The 14,032-nt window shown below is 32.7% G+C and overlaps 1 non-coding gene across 1 annotated transcript; it reads right to left on the bottom strand.

Annotated features, from left to right (window-relative positions):
• Window positions 1-6,047: 6,047 nt before the first annotated feature.
• Window positions 6,048-6,120, bottom strand: TRNAK-CUU (transfer RNA lysine (anticodon CUU)). The gene has a single exon. It is a non-coding gene; the product is annotated as a tRNA-Lys (tRNA).
• Between the last annotated feature and the right edge of the window lie 7,912 nt (window positions 6,121-14,032).

Consider the following 14,032-nt stretch of genomic DNA (forward strand, 5'->3'; position numbering starts at 1 on the left):
CACTTCTACTCAGCTACACAGGCTCTTTTATGCTCAATTTTAATTATTTATACTTTTAATTCTGAGAGCCTGTGTAGCTTAGTGGAAGTGGTGTTTGCACTCTTCAGCACTCATCTGCCCAAAGATAGACTTCAAGTCTTGTCGCCGACTAGAACTTTTTCTAAGCCTTTTTTCGACCATTTCCGAGTTAGTCGATCTCTGGCACGGGCAAAATGGTTTGTTTCCTGGAAATTCAAGAAAATCGACTCTAGAACCCACACTATTTCAGACATTAAAATATTGTGTTAGGGTGAGGGACCACAAGATGGCGGCACTTGCTATGCCGTATCCTCACTGCGGGCTGCTTAAATTAGTGATAACTCTGGGTTAGCTTTCTGTGATTGGCTATCAGTGGAGATTGAACTGCTCACTCAGTCTCCAAAAGTTCGATAGGGCTAAAACGACCTCGCCTACTCCCTATACGGGAATTAAAAGGCGTTAGCTGATTTTTTAATACTTTTAATTGTTCTATTTTAAACTTCATTGTTTGAAGGCCCTTTAATTGGCTCTAATTTTTCGAGGGCCCCAGCTAGAGCCATGTGCCCCTGTGCATTAATACAGCAAAAGAGAATCGAATTCTTTCACATAGTCTATAGATGCCATGATTAAGTTAATGTTTCATCATTTTGAATTTCTGAGGGTTGTTTCACCAATAAAGATTTGGCCTTTTGTTCCTCTAGATTTATGAAAATCGCTTTTTTGTTTTATCAGATAAATCTGATAAGCAGTGGTATATGGAATATACTATTATTGCAGTGAAGAGTGTAAAGCATAGTTTAGTGGATGACAGTTAAGTTTTAATTTTTCAATTTTAAATCTCATTGTTTGTGGGACCTTAAATTGGCCCTAATTGTTCGAGGTCCCAAACTAGAGCCTTGTGGGCCTGTGTATAAGTACAGCAAGAGGGAATCGAATGCTTTCTTATTGTCTGTACATCCATGTTTAAGTTAGTTTTTCATCTTTTTGAATTTGAATAAATTTTCAAATTATTTAAATTTTTTTATTTTAAAATTATTTAATATCATTGTTTAATTTTTTAATTATTTAAAATTTATTTAAACATTTTAATTATTAAAATTTAGTTAATTTTTTAATTATTTAAAATTATTTAAAATTTTAATTATTTAAAATTATTTAAAATTTTAATTATTTAAAATTATTTAAAATTTTAATTATTTAAAATTATTTAAAATTTTAATTATTTAAAATTATTTAAAATTTTAATTATTTAAAATTGGTTTAAACTTTTTAATTATTTAAAATGTATTTACATTTTTGTAAATAAATTATTTAAATTTTTAAATTTAAATTTTTTAAATAAATAATTTAAAAATTTATTAAAAATTTTAAAATAATACGATAGCCATTATTTTAAAAGCAAACATATTACAGATAACTGTCATCTCATAATTCTAACGTTTTTGTTGTAATAAGTAATGTGAATTATGTTGATTATTCTGAGATATCATGTCAAAATCATTTGTATTTCTTGGAGAAAAATCCTACTTCCTTTTTCCAGAGATCAACATATTTTGGAACCTTGGGATCTGCAAATTGCCTAAAAATTTCCTTTGTTATGCAAGATTAAATTTTTTTATCTAGCATTACAGAGGAAATTTTATAGGTTTATAAAAGTCATAGATTTTCATTAAAAACCTATAACTTTCTTTCTTCTAACCTGGAATTAAGGTACCAGAAGCATTATCACAAAGCTAACAACCACCATTGTGATTACTAAGCACTTGTTCCATAATAAGTTGCAGCTTATAGGGGCACGGGGAGCTGTCGATGCCACACTTGAATTATAGTATGGGCACTACACTCCTTTAGCGTTGTGTCTATAAATCCTTCACCTCTACTGCATGCTCCTACTCTATACATTTTCACAATATTTCTTTACTGTGAAATACAAAGGGGGCGGCTTGTGCATAGGCACTGCGGAACTGCAGCATCCCCAGTTTTTCTCGATATATAAATATATTTATTCATTTATTTATATTTGCTTGTAATATTTAATGTTATCATCAACAATCCTATACAATTCTCTTATTTTGTATAAAAAATAATAGAAATCCATCTTGTAGCACTTAGGAGGGCGAAGCGAGCTATTAGCGTAATGCGGCACTGTCCGTCGCGCAGTTCCACTGTTGTTTATATGCAATTTGAGCCAGTAGTACAGTGTTCGTAGTGCTTATCGTGTTTACTCCGTCTCTTTAAATATTTGGACATTACAATTAAAGACATAACATTTGTTATAGTTTTTATTTTAGAACGTTATTGGGGTTATGATAACGGATTTTAGTTTTAAGTAATTTTGAATTATACTAGACTGTATAATTTTATCGATAATAAATAATATTTTTTCATGAAACAAAACAAGAAGAATATATTTTATTTTTATGTAATTTTGAATTATACCAAACTGTATAATTTTATCGATAATAAACAATATTTTTTGTTTAATTTTTTTTTAATTTTTTTACCATAATTTTGATATTTTATCCAAACACGTATACACTGTACTTATAGTGTGTATGTATATTTCGAAAGTTGCAGAACCCCCACGATTTCAAGACACGAGCCGCCACTGATGATGATGATGATGATGATAATAATAATAATAATAATAATAATAATAATAATAATAATAATAATAATAATAATAATAGTAATAATAATAATAATAATAAATCCTCAAAGACAGTAGACAGCCTGAAAATTATAGTGTCACTAGGGTTTAAAAAACTCCCACAAAAAGAAGAAAAAATTGAGAAAGTATCAAAAGTGAAACACAAAAAATAATAATAAATAATAATAATAATTGATTAATTAATAAAAATTAAAATATATTAAAATCCAACTAAACAACAAAATTTCACATTTTAAAAATATATCTCTTTATATACTTCACCACACCGAGGACTCATTTTCAACATCGGCAATGTACACGCCTTAAGAGGAGTCAGTCGTACATGCTTTTTTTTTTTTTTTTTGCATTATGTATTAAAACGTCTAACTAATCTTCATCTGAAAAGCCATAATACAAGTTCTTTGCATTCTAAATGGAATCCAAACCATGGTCTTTCCCACCAAAGGGTTTCATCAAAAACGAACTGAGATTCGCACGTTCCATATTCTATACCAGTCCAACACATATAATATTTTATTATTTCATTACTAGTTTTCTAAAAAAAAAAAAACAATCTTATTCTTAGTTGGTCTGTTATTTAGATACTAGATTTGATCAAGTCTTACGATTTGACCTTCTAAATTGCTTCTTACTTTAACTGCTTATCGCTTGGTCTTTTTTTTTTCTTCCATTATTATATGCATTTGTTTTTTGGCTGATTTTTCATTGCATATTCTCTTTAAGTAACCGTGCCATATCAGATTAGCTCTGCTTACACATTCTCGAATATTAATAAATTTAAAATAATATAGCATACGTATGCTAAAAGTCTTGAATTTTTAATAGTTATGCTCTTATTGATAAAAGTACGATTTTGGTCTTGTATACTATATTATTAGCTTGGTTTTTTTTTTCCCGATTTCTCTTTTATACCATATATATTTAATCAAATACTACACTCCATACGAGAATTCTTTATTCTCTTCATTTTCATATTTAATTTTCCGCCTTTATTTAAAATTTTACTTCAATAGATTAAATAAGTTACCTGTTCTAAAGGCTCACTGTTGATGAACTTTGTTATCCAACTTATTTTCATATTTTCAATCTTTTTATTATTGATTTTCTAACCAGCTTTGTTGCGATCGTTATGTAATTTGGCAGAGGACATGTGCAAACTTGTTGCAGTTTTCACATCGGCAGTACTTACAATTACACTCTAAGCAACAACAGCTATGAGGCAAATATATATATACAGTATATATTTTTTTTTTTTTCGTGCTTTCTGCTGCCAGTTTTTCTGTTTTACAGTATGAAAAGATACGAATTTCTTCAGTAAATCTCTTCCTTTTTCGTATAACACAGACTAATTCCTTTTTACGTGAAAAGCCAACATTTTAAAGGTTGTACGCGTCGGAGATTCAAACTTATTTTCCTCTAAAAAGATAAACGTTGTGTCTACCTCGCCACTGCTCTCTGCACAGAATCAATAATCACTTTATTTAAAATCACTTATGTTGACATTGGTTTAATATCGCCCTTATAATATCTCTGCACTTCATATAATAAGGTTGTACGCCCATATCTCTGTACTTCATATAAATAACGACGGAGATAGCGTATAACCTTGCCTCCCGCTTGAATTAACAGCCGACCATCTTCCCATACACATTTCAGGTTAACCTCTGATTTAACGTGGTTTTATTTATTTATTTTTAATTTTATTTATTTATAGCTAAGCATATGTATTCTTAGGGTAATTTCAATGCTTGATCCAGAAGAATGAATAGTAGAGAAAAATTATTTTGGTTACCGACTTTTTTTTTTTCCCTACAAGAAAAAAAAAAAAAAGAAAAAAGACGATATTCAAATTATGGGGGTATTAAATCCCACATTGTTTTAAAACCGAATAAGAAACTCAAAGATTGGAATCAGAGAGTTTCATGCCGAATCTTTTCGCTATACACTTTGGTATCTATTAGGTCTAGCTACTCACTGATGAAGCCTCAAAAAAGGCTGAAACCGGTCTGGGTAGTGACCTCCCACCATAATGTAATAACAGCATACATTTCCTAGGAAATGTGTTTTTACATTATGGAAAATACCAAGAATAGCAACCAGAACTTTCCCCACCTTTGCAACGAGTTGCCTGAGATTGTACTACGTACTGGGACTACTTACATTAGCTCACGCTAGTGGCCGCCGATACTTTTATAGTTTACTATATTCGGCATGAAACTCTCTGATTCCAATCTTTGAGTTTCTTATTCAGTTTTAAAACAATGTGGGATTTAATATCCCCTTAATTTGATTAATGTTTATATCGCCGAAATGAAGCCTATTGGCTCTTTATATTTTAAGTAAAAAAGACGATGTTTTTCTACAAGAAGGCACTCTAGTTTTCAAACCTGCCCTGATCCTAACTAATATTGTTAATCTGAAACTAACTGAGTTATACAGTCCCATTTTTCTGATCAATTATTCTTCGAGTCGGCGACTAATCTGTAACGATCTTTCTTCTGATTATCTAGCATTATAGAACTAGAAACATTGTCACAAGTGCACAGGCCTCATTAATTTCATTACACAAATAATAGCGCGTTATAATAATTAACATCGTTTTATTTCTTCTATAATTTACAAGTTATACATTAGTTCTAAGAGTATTTTCATGCCTGCAATGAATTGTAAGTCTTATTATTATTATTATTATTATTATTATTATTATTATTATTATTATTATTATTATTATTATTATTACGTGACACCTCCAAGAACTCATCGCGGAAGGGCACTCCATTCCGCTACGCACATTTAACCGTCTCCCCTATTACTTAATTATCCTACACATAACTACCATCATCACCATCTACCGCCCATCACCACTAACGGTATTTTTTGTTTGTTAGTGGTGGTAGTGGTAATGGACCTGATAAATTTCGTGTGTTCTGAAGGCCGATATGCTTGTACGCGGGATGAAATTTCAAAATTTCATTTCAAAATGAAAAAAGCCCATATAATAGACTGTCGTTCTTCCAATTGCGCTACTGAGGCGCTTGTTGATATGCTTTTTGGAAGAATCGCCTTAGAGGAAATGATGATGATGATGATTATTATTATTATTATTACGTGGCCTCTCCAAGGAGTCCAAAGACTCATCGAGGGAGGTCACCTACTCTACAACTCTCTGTCTCCACCACTCAATCCATCAACTACAGCGAACCGCATCATTCTACACTAAGGCCATATACTGCCGTAGATGGTTAGCGTATACATCTAGAGCGTATACACTAACCACTCGGCCAACTAGGGCAGCAAAATGAATACCTTCTAATATTCAAATACGACATGTCTCAGGAATTCTAAAAATAATTCTATGTGCCCAACGTGGGGCTCGAACCCACGACCCCGAGATTAAGAGTCTCGTGCTCTACCGACTGAGCTAGCCGGGCGTTAAATATATCGATCGCCTGCTACCTTTCAGGTTTTACCTTCTCCTTCCGAAACTGCAGTTAATTTAGCTCCCTACTTCAAGAAAGAAGCATTAATTTCTGTTAATAATTCATTATTACTTGAATATTTAAATTACACAGCGCTTCTAGTGTTCTATTTATTTTTTTTTCAACAAAGAAATAATCGCTAAAATGGGATCTAGCTACCGCTTTTTAGATCTTATTTTAATCCTTTTTTACATGTAGGTTACCAGGGCATCAATTCGTTTATTTTTTGTTCCACTTATGAAGCGCTGCTGGTAAAATGATCCACTTTTCCTACACAGAGTAGACATAAATATTTACTGTTATCAACCATATTGGGAGTGAATATTTTATCATTCACAAAAGAATTCACTGATAAATATGAATTGTAATTTCAAGGGTGAGAGAACATAGTCTGCTATTATATTGCCCAGTTCACATTTCTTTGTATCTAATAGTTTAAGAGCATGACAAAAATATTAGTATGTTATTAAACATACTAATATTTTAAATGTTATTATTTATTTTAATTAATGAATGTTGTGTTTAAATGTTATTAAACATATTAATATGAGAAAGAATTTGATTTATGTTATTATTAGAGACTAGGGCTACTAGATTTTATTTTCAAGGATAGAGTACAAAAAAAGAAAGAAAAATAGTTCATTGAAACAGGCAACAATTACGAGACAAATGGAAGGGAAACTTTATACTTATACTGCATTGTGGATAAAATATTATATATGCAAAACAACTTACGCTGTAAAACATATTTTGTGTAGGAAAGATTGAAGTGCACATTTAATTTTTTTTTTTTTTAAATTTTAAAAGGGATAAGGAATACACATACAATTTAAATGCATATTTATTTCCGGCATTTCAAGTGTTTTTTTCGAAATAATGTTTACTTGTTTTTATTATATTCTTCCGAAGGATATTTATAAACATGCACATAATTCGTTTCGTAATTACACTTTTCTCATAAGCAAAAAACTTTAATGTGTCAATCTGCACTTATGATTTTGCACTTGTCCAAAGGTTGAGTAATACATGTCCTGTCTTCTTCTTTTTTTTTTTTTAAACTGCATTTCTATTGTTGAGAGTAATCTTCACTGAAAGCATGGTACTTTAAACTAGTAAAGTAGCACACGTAGGCCATGCGCAGTGCTAGAACAATTTTGTCACTGCGCAGAGAACGTCATAGCCGAGAAAACAAGTGTAGAATAACACGCAAATCTTGTTAACCTGTAGTGGATAATCAAATACACAAATCAATAATAAAATGCACGACTTAAAAAAAAAAAAATAAATAAATAATTAATTAATTAAATAAAGAATATAGATAATAAACTTAGGAAAATGGATAGATTATTTTCAAAACTTGTATAAAGTTGGAATGAAATGTATAACTATGGAAGGATTTATTTTTTTAAAAATGCAGAGAAAATTTGAAAGATTTTTAAAATCGTTCGTCACAGTTTGGAACATCGAAAAACAAAAACACATTAATAATACCTACTTGTTAAAAAATTAATGATGTCAACAACTGCAGCGAATAAATCTATTAAATGTACATTATAGGATATATCCAGGGATATTAAAAGAGATGCTAAATAAAATTTTAGATAATAACATACCAGATGAAAAGAATGGATATCGAAAAAGTTGATATTGTATAAACTACGTTTTTACTTAATAATTAATTTTCGAAGACAGAAGAGAATTTCAAAAAAGGTGTTTTCATAATCTGTAAATGCAAAGTGTGAAACAGGATTGCATTAATTATTGGGTAGTGTTGGGTCTTCTTTTGCTCGATAGTGCAATTTGCATTTACGTCCTTCGATTGTAAAGGACAGACGTTCGATTCTCGTCGTGACAAGAGTAATCTTTTATGGACTTTGGCAATTGCAAATGATGAATTATTCCAAGTATATAAAATTTCAAGAAATTGAAATTTTATATACTTGGTTTTAATCCTTTTTCCTAAGTAAACAAAACAAAGTTTTGCGCATGGAATATATTCAACAAATATGTATTTGTTTTGCTTACTTGGGAAAAGGATTAAAACCAAGTATATAACATTTCTTGGTATATTTAACGTATATTATACCCAAGGTAAAAAAAACTTTCTACACCTTTCTCTCATCCAGAGATTTTTATTAAGAAGGTCAAGCACCTTTTGTCTACTTGTATATGACGTCCACGAGAACAATCCCCATACCAGTATATCGCCCCTACCGAGTTGCAGCTGTTCAACCGCTTGGCTACGAATGCGGACGCGTCCATCGGCATGATGGAACAGGAACTTGACTCATCAAACCAGTCATCTCCCTTCCAGTCATTCAGCGTCCAGTCAAGGTGTTTCTGTACCCACTGTAGGAAAAGATGTCAATGATGAACATTCTGCCCAGACTAAATGTTCAATGATGAACATTCAGCTTGGGCAAGTGCATTGACAAGTGATGTTGACTTCGACTGTTCAATCCGTGATAGTTGCCCTTTTCGACTTTTACTACGGCGGCTCTCGAAATGTTCACAATGTTGGCACCTGCCCTCCTCACGCCAATCATTATTCCCCGTTGAAAGTCCGATAAAGTCCTCCCCCGTTGAACTGGCTTCGTACTTCCGAACTGATACATGTGGTCCTTGCAATCTGTATATGTCCCTACACCGTTATCATGTAGAAAGAGACGACGAAGCGACAGGGGAAGTTATAATATTTCGGGTCATGAGTGTATATTAAAAATAACATTTAAAAAAGAACCAGGATTAGATTGAAAGGAGCCGTCAAGGGGAGTATGGCAAGGTTGTAATTCTTCTTTTGATATAAAATATTGAAATAGCATGATAATCATTTGGAAATATATAACAGAAAAGCATTTTGATACAGTAAAGTAACAAACACAGATAGACATGTATTATTATTCTCAGATGACCAGACTGCACCAGCTACTAAACGAATAGATGATTCTCAGAGCTTATTAAAATCAGTATGCGATATCGAAGAACAACGTAATACGAAAATCTTCCAAGAAAAACAAACATAATAGATTTAAACAAGAAAAACCCCGAAATAGGTGTTTGAATATCATCAAATAACTAAAATGTATTCTGTAATAAGTAGATGAAAAAGAAATATTAAGTGGAATCGATCACTTAATCGATCTAACTAATGTTAGAACATGAAGAACAGCTGAATACAGAAAGACAGTTCGAACGACTTTATTTTTTCTGGCTTACTGTTATAGCAGGTCCCAAACATAGAACGTAGTTAAAAATTTATGCAATATTATATATGCAAATGTTTTCACGGATAATGTTGTAAAAGAATGTGCGCGAAGAAAAACTTATATAAAAAAGTTTATAAAATTTAAAATTACTGTGGAAGAAAAGAAAAGTGAACAGCCAAAAAAAAAAAAGTTTGAAACATTTGGAAAACAACAAAATCACAAGACAATTTTCAATATTAAATTATAATACTGTACTGAAGATATAGCCTAAATAAAATGTTTGAATATATTTAAAATTAATAATAATAATTTATAAACTATGGCACAGAAGCAATTATAAACAAATATCATTTATAATTATAAAGTATATAAAGAGTCGACATACTACACTCATGAGTCATCATACTTGTTCTTCAATTCATCCACATTGCTTGTACACCCAACATTCAATGGAAATCCATCACGCACCACCCTATGAGAGAAAAATCTAGCCCTCACCCTTTCTTTGCGGTATTCATTCTCAGCTTCCGGGGATGCTCTCGTGTACTTTCCCCACCTTCTATAAATTGAAAAATTCTTAACTGAATTCCCATATGACCCTTTCAGAAGTTTGTAAGTCTCAATCATATCATCCCTCTTTCTCCTAGTCTCTGCAGTCTACAGATTCTCAATGCGTGTTCATAATCAGTATTCCACAATCCTTATATTATTTTTAACTTTCTCCTTTCCACTCTCTCCAATATATTAGAATCACAATGGAAACCAGGAGACCAGACCTGCACACAATAGTCCAAGTGAGGTCTTTTCAAGGCCTTCTAAAGAGGCAAAATGACATCCTTATCTTTACATTTTAAAGTTTGTTTCAGCATTGCAATTATCTTTTGAGTTGTAATTGCAATCTTTGCTACATGGGCCCCTGAACTTCAGCTTGCTATCTACTAACACTCCAAGATCCCTAGCCTGATCAGTTTCTTCTAGCAATATAATACGACATTGGATATCTATTCACGCAAAAATGTATGACTTTGCATTTACTAACATCCATTTTCCCATGCCCATAATTTCAGTCTATTTAAATAATTCTGCAAGTACTACATATCAGCAGCACTCCTGACTACCCTACCTATCTTTGCATCATCAGCAAATACCTGTATGTCGCCTTTCAAATGCTTCCCAATACCATTAATGCACAGATTGAATAACAGTGGATCAAGTACTGATCCTTGTGGTAGTATAGCGCTGGTTATCTTAAATCTTGCAGACTCACATCCCCTCATATACCACTTTTTCTTACCTGTTAGTCATCCATCCTCTTATCCTCTCTAATATTCTATAACCCAAAAACCAATATTCTCCAATTTATGCAACAGTCTACCACGATGTATTCCGTCAATAGTCATACCAAAATCCAAAAGTGTTGTGGTGTATTTCTTCCCCTTTTCTAATACAATGGTAACATTATTATAGAATGTGCGCAAGTTGCTAAAACATGACCTTTCCTTAGTAAACCCATGTTGCTCATTGCAAAATAGACATTTACTGTCAACCCATTTCTGAATGTGAGCCCTGACCAATTATTCTAAAATCTTCACCACCACTCCTGATATACTCATTGGTCGATAGTTGGATACATCGGTCTTTGCACCACCCTCGTGCAATGGAATTACCACACATTCTTTCCATTCCTGCAGAATCTTCCTGTTCTGAGCCTCATATTGAACAGCCTGATCAAAGGAATAGCAGTTCAGCTAAACACTTTTAGCATACGTGCTAAACTCCAGTCAGTCCCTATTGCTGAATTCTTATTCAGTTTGTGCAACAGCTCTAATACCTCGTTCTCAAACAACCGAGTTTCTTCATCCAGTGAAGAGGTAACAGTGAGCTCAATGTTGTGTTCACCAGGTTGATAGCAGCTTTTAACAAAATTGGCATTCATTAGTTAAACAACCCCTCATTTGCATCTGTAATCCTCACTCCATCTGCATTTAGAATAGTTATTCTTTCATATTAATTCTTTCTTTTATTTGTCGCTTATCGACAGAATTCTTGTGGGTTGTCTTTAGCATGCAGAGCAAGTTTCTTTTTATATGCAGACTTTGCTTTCAAGAGTTGTGACTATTGTAGACTGCTGTTTATAATTTTCTTAATGAACATCATTCTTATGCACACGGTATTTCTTCCACATCATTCTTTTCTTATGAATCTCTTGCTTAATAAGATTACATATCCATTTGACTCCTACCCTATTTATTCTTTGAACTCTCTAAACACATTCTGATATCGCATCATTTAAGTATTGTTTAAATGCTTCCCACGCGCTATCGATAATCTTTCCATCCAGCAACCGTTCTCGTTCCACTGAACTCAGTATACTCCTCAGTTGGTCATAATTTCCTACTTTGTAGTTCAGCATGTAACCTTTTCTGAATGGAACATTCATAAACTTAGTCATTTCCCAAGTGAGAACTGCACGATCACTAACGGCCTCACGATCACTAACGGCCTCTGACACTATAATCAAATCTAACACTCTTTGGCCTTGAGTTCCTTCTGTCACATACTGCTTGAGGAAGTTGTCCCGCAACAATTCAACAAATTAATTTAGATTCTACTCATGAGATTCTACTGCTACCCAATCAATATTTGGATAATTCCAGTCTCCCATTATGATTATTCTTTTCGCGCTCATCTTTTCTATTTTGTGTTGCATTTCTTCACCACTAGCAACTGATCCACTGTAACAACACCCCAACTATGTAATTGAAATTGTTAGATTCCACATCACACCAGTTGGCTTCACATTCATTGCCACATGAAATAATGCTAGTAGTCGTACTACGATCATAGGTCTCAATTCCAACCGGATTCAAGTCATCCGATATCATTAGCAACACGCTCCCCTCTCCTATCCTCTCTATCCTTCCTAAAAATACTGTACCCTTTTCACTCGATACCATTTAGTATGCGATTCTAATAGCTAGGTCTCACTAATGCCTACAATCTGAGGTCCCCACATATTGACTAAGGATACTAACTCTATCCTTTTTTTTCCTGATACTCCTAGCATTCGTGTACAGACATAATAATCTACCTGTATGTTCTTTTGTATGCTCGTTTGCAGTCTGCATGACACAGTTGGACAACTTGGATCTCTATTCTTCGCTAGTGCCTTATACATGTTTATACATGCCTCATACGTCTTTGCACACGTTTGATGGGTACGAACCAGATGAACACAAAGCCGAAATCGTTCTCCTCATCAAAATTTCCACGACAAAGCTCATTCCCGATAACATTGCCACTCTCTCTTACACTCACATTCTCACCATTCCTCCCTTTATAATTTAGTTTCTCTGACTCTCTGTTTTAGGCATCATACCAATTATTATTTTTTCTAGACTCCTGATACCAAAGGCATTCAGTTGTAGACCGTCCCTCTTATAGAAATCCAATCTTCCCTCAAACTCCTTCATACATCCAAAAACTCGCATCCATTCCTTCTACGCATCGAATCGTTTGCCATCATAGCCCTTCTTCTTAATTCATTTTTATTATATCGAGTCACATACTCATGATTTTCACTTTCTCACACTTAACTCTCGCTTCTTCCAACAACCCTTTCATGTCCTCTCTCATACTGAACTTATCGCTAGTTGAGTCGTTAGTACCTACTACAATTACGATCTCTTTACTTTTCTGTTTGTGAATTGCTTCCTTTATATTCTTAATTTTCGCTTCAGAAAAACTCGAAGTTATAACTCGCTCATCAATAGCATGTTTTATTATAGAGTCACCATACCAAATAACTTCTTTCTTTTTACTAACAACGTCTCTTACCTGATTTCCGTTACTTCATGACTTACATGTTTCCGTGCTTTGTTGTTTCTTATTTTGCTGCTTAGTTTTCATTTTCTCCCTATGCTCATTTAAATGCCTTTTGACTTTTTGTAATTTCCGCGTCTCGCTGATGATCTGCTTTAATTTTGCTATTTTAGAGGTTAATTCATTTTCATTAACTTCCTCCATATCTCCAATAACCTCGTTAATGGGGATAGCCTTCTTGTTATCGCCTGTGGTGATTTTCTTAGCATTCCGTTTCTTGTGCGTTTTTGGCGCCATTTTAAACTTATCATTGAAATATCTTAATAAAAATATGTTATAAAATACTAAAAACACTAAAATCTACACTGATATACTATAAATCACTAATTTTCTAAGGGAAAAACACAATAAAATAGACAAAAAAAAAATCACCAATTTTATACGAGCGATTTTCTCAACATCATCACAAATTTTACTGCTAACCAAACGACGTTATTAACAGGTGGCTCCCCTACCACCTCGCGAGTTATTTTATTTGGCACAATTCTCCCTTAAAAATTTAAAGTAATTCAGAATAACATCTTTAACTAGCTATCTCTGATTGACTACTGGTAGAGACTGAATCCCCCCCCCCTGCATTCTCCAAAAGTTAGACAGAGATAAAACTGTCTCATTTGTTTCTTGTAGGGAATAAGAGCCATTAGTAGGTTTATTTATTTATGATTTTATCATTTATTTGTTTATTTATATTTATATTTATATTTATATTTTTTATATTTGTTTATTCCTATTTCTATCTATTCATTTATTTATATTTATATTTTTTTTTATATTTG

This window comes from Typopeltis vanoorti, chromosome 13, assembly GCF_054136105.1.
Source record: "Typopeltis vanoorti isolate ZY-2024b chromosome 13, IOZ_Tvanoo_1.0, whole genome shotgun sequence".
NCBI lineage: Eukaryota > Metazoa > Arthropoda > Arachnida > Uropygi > Thelyphonidae > Typopeltis > Typopeltis vanoorti.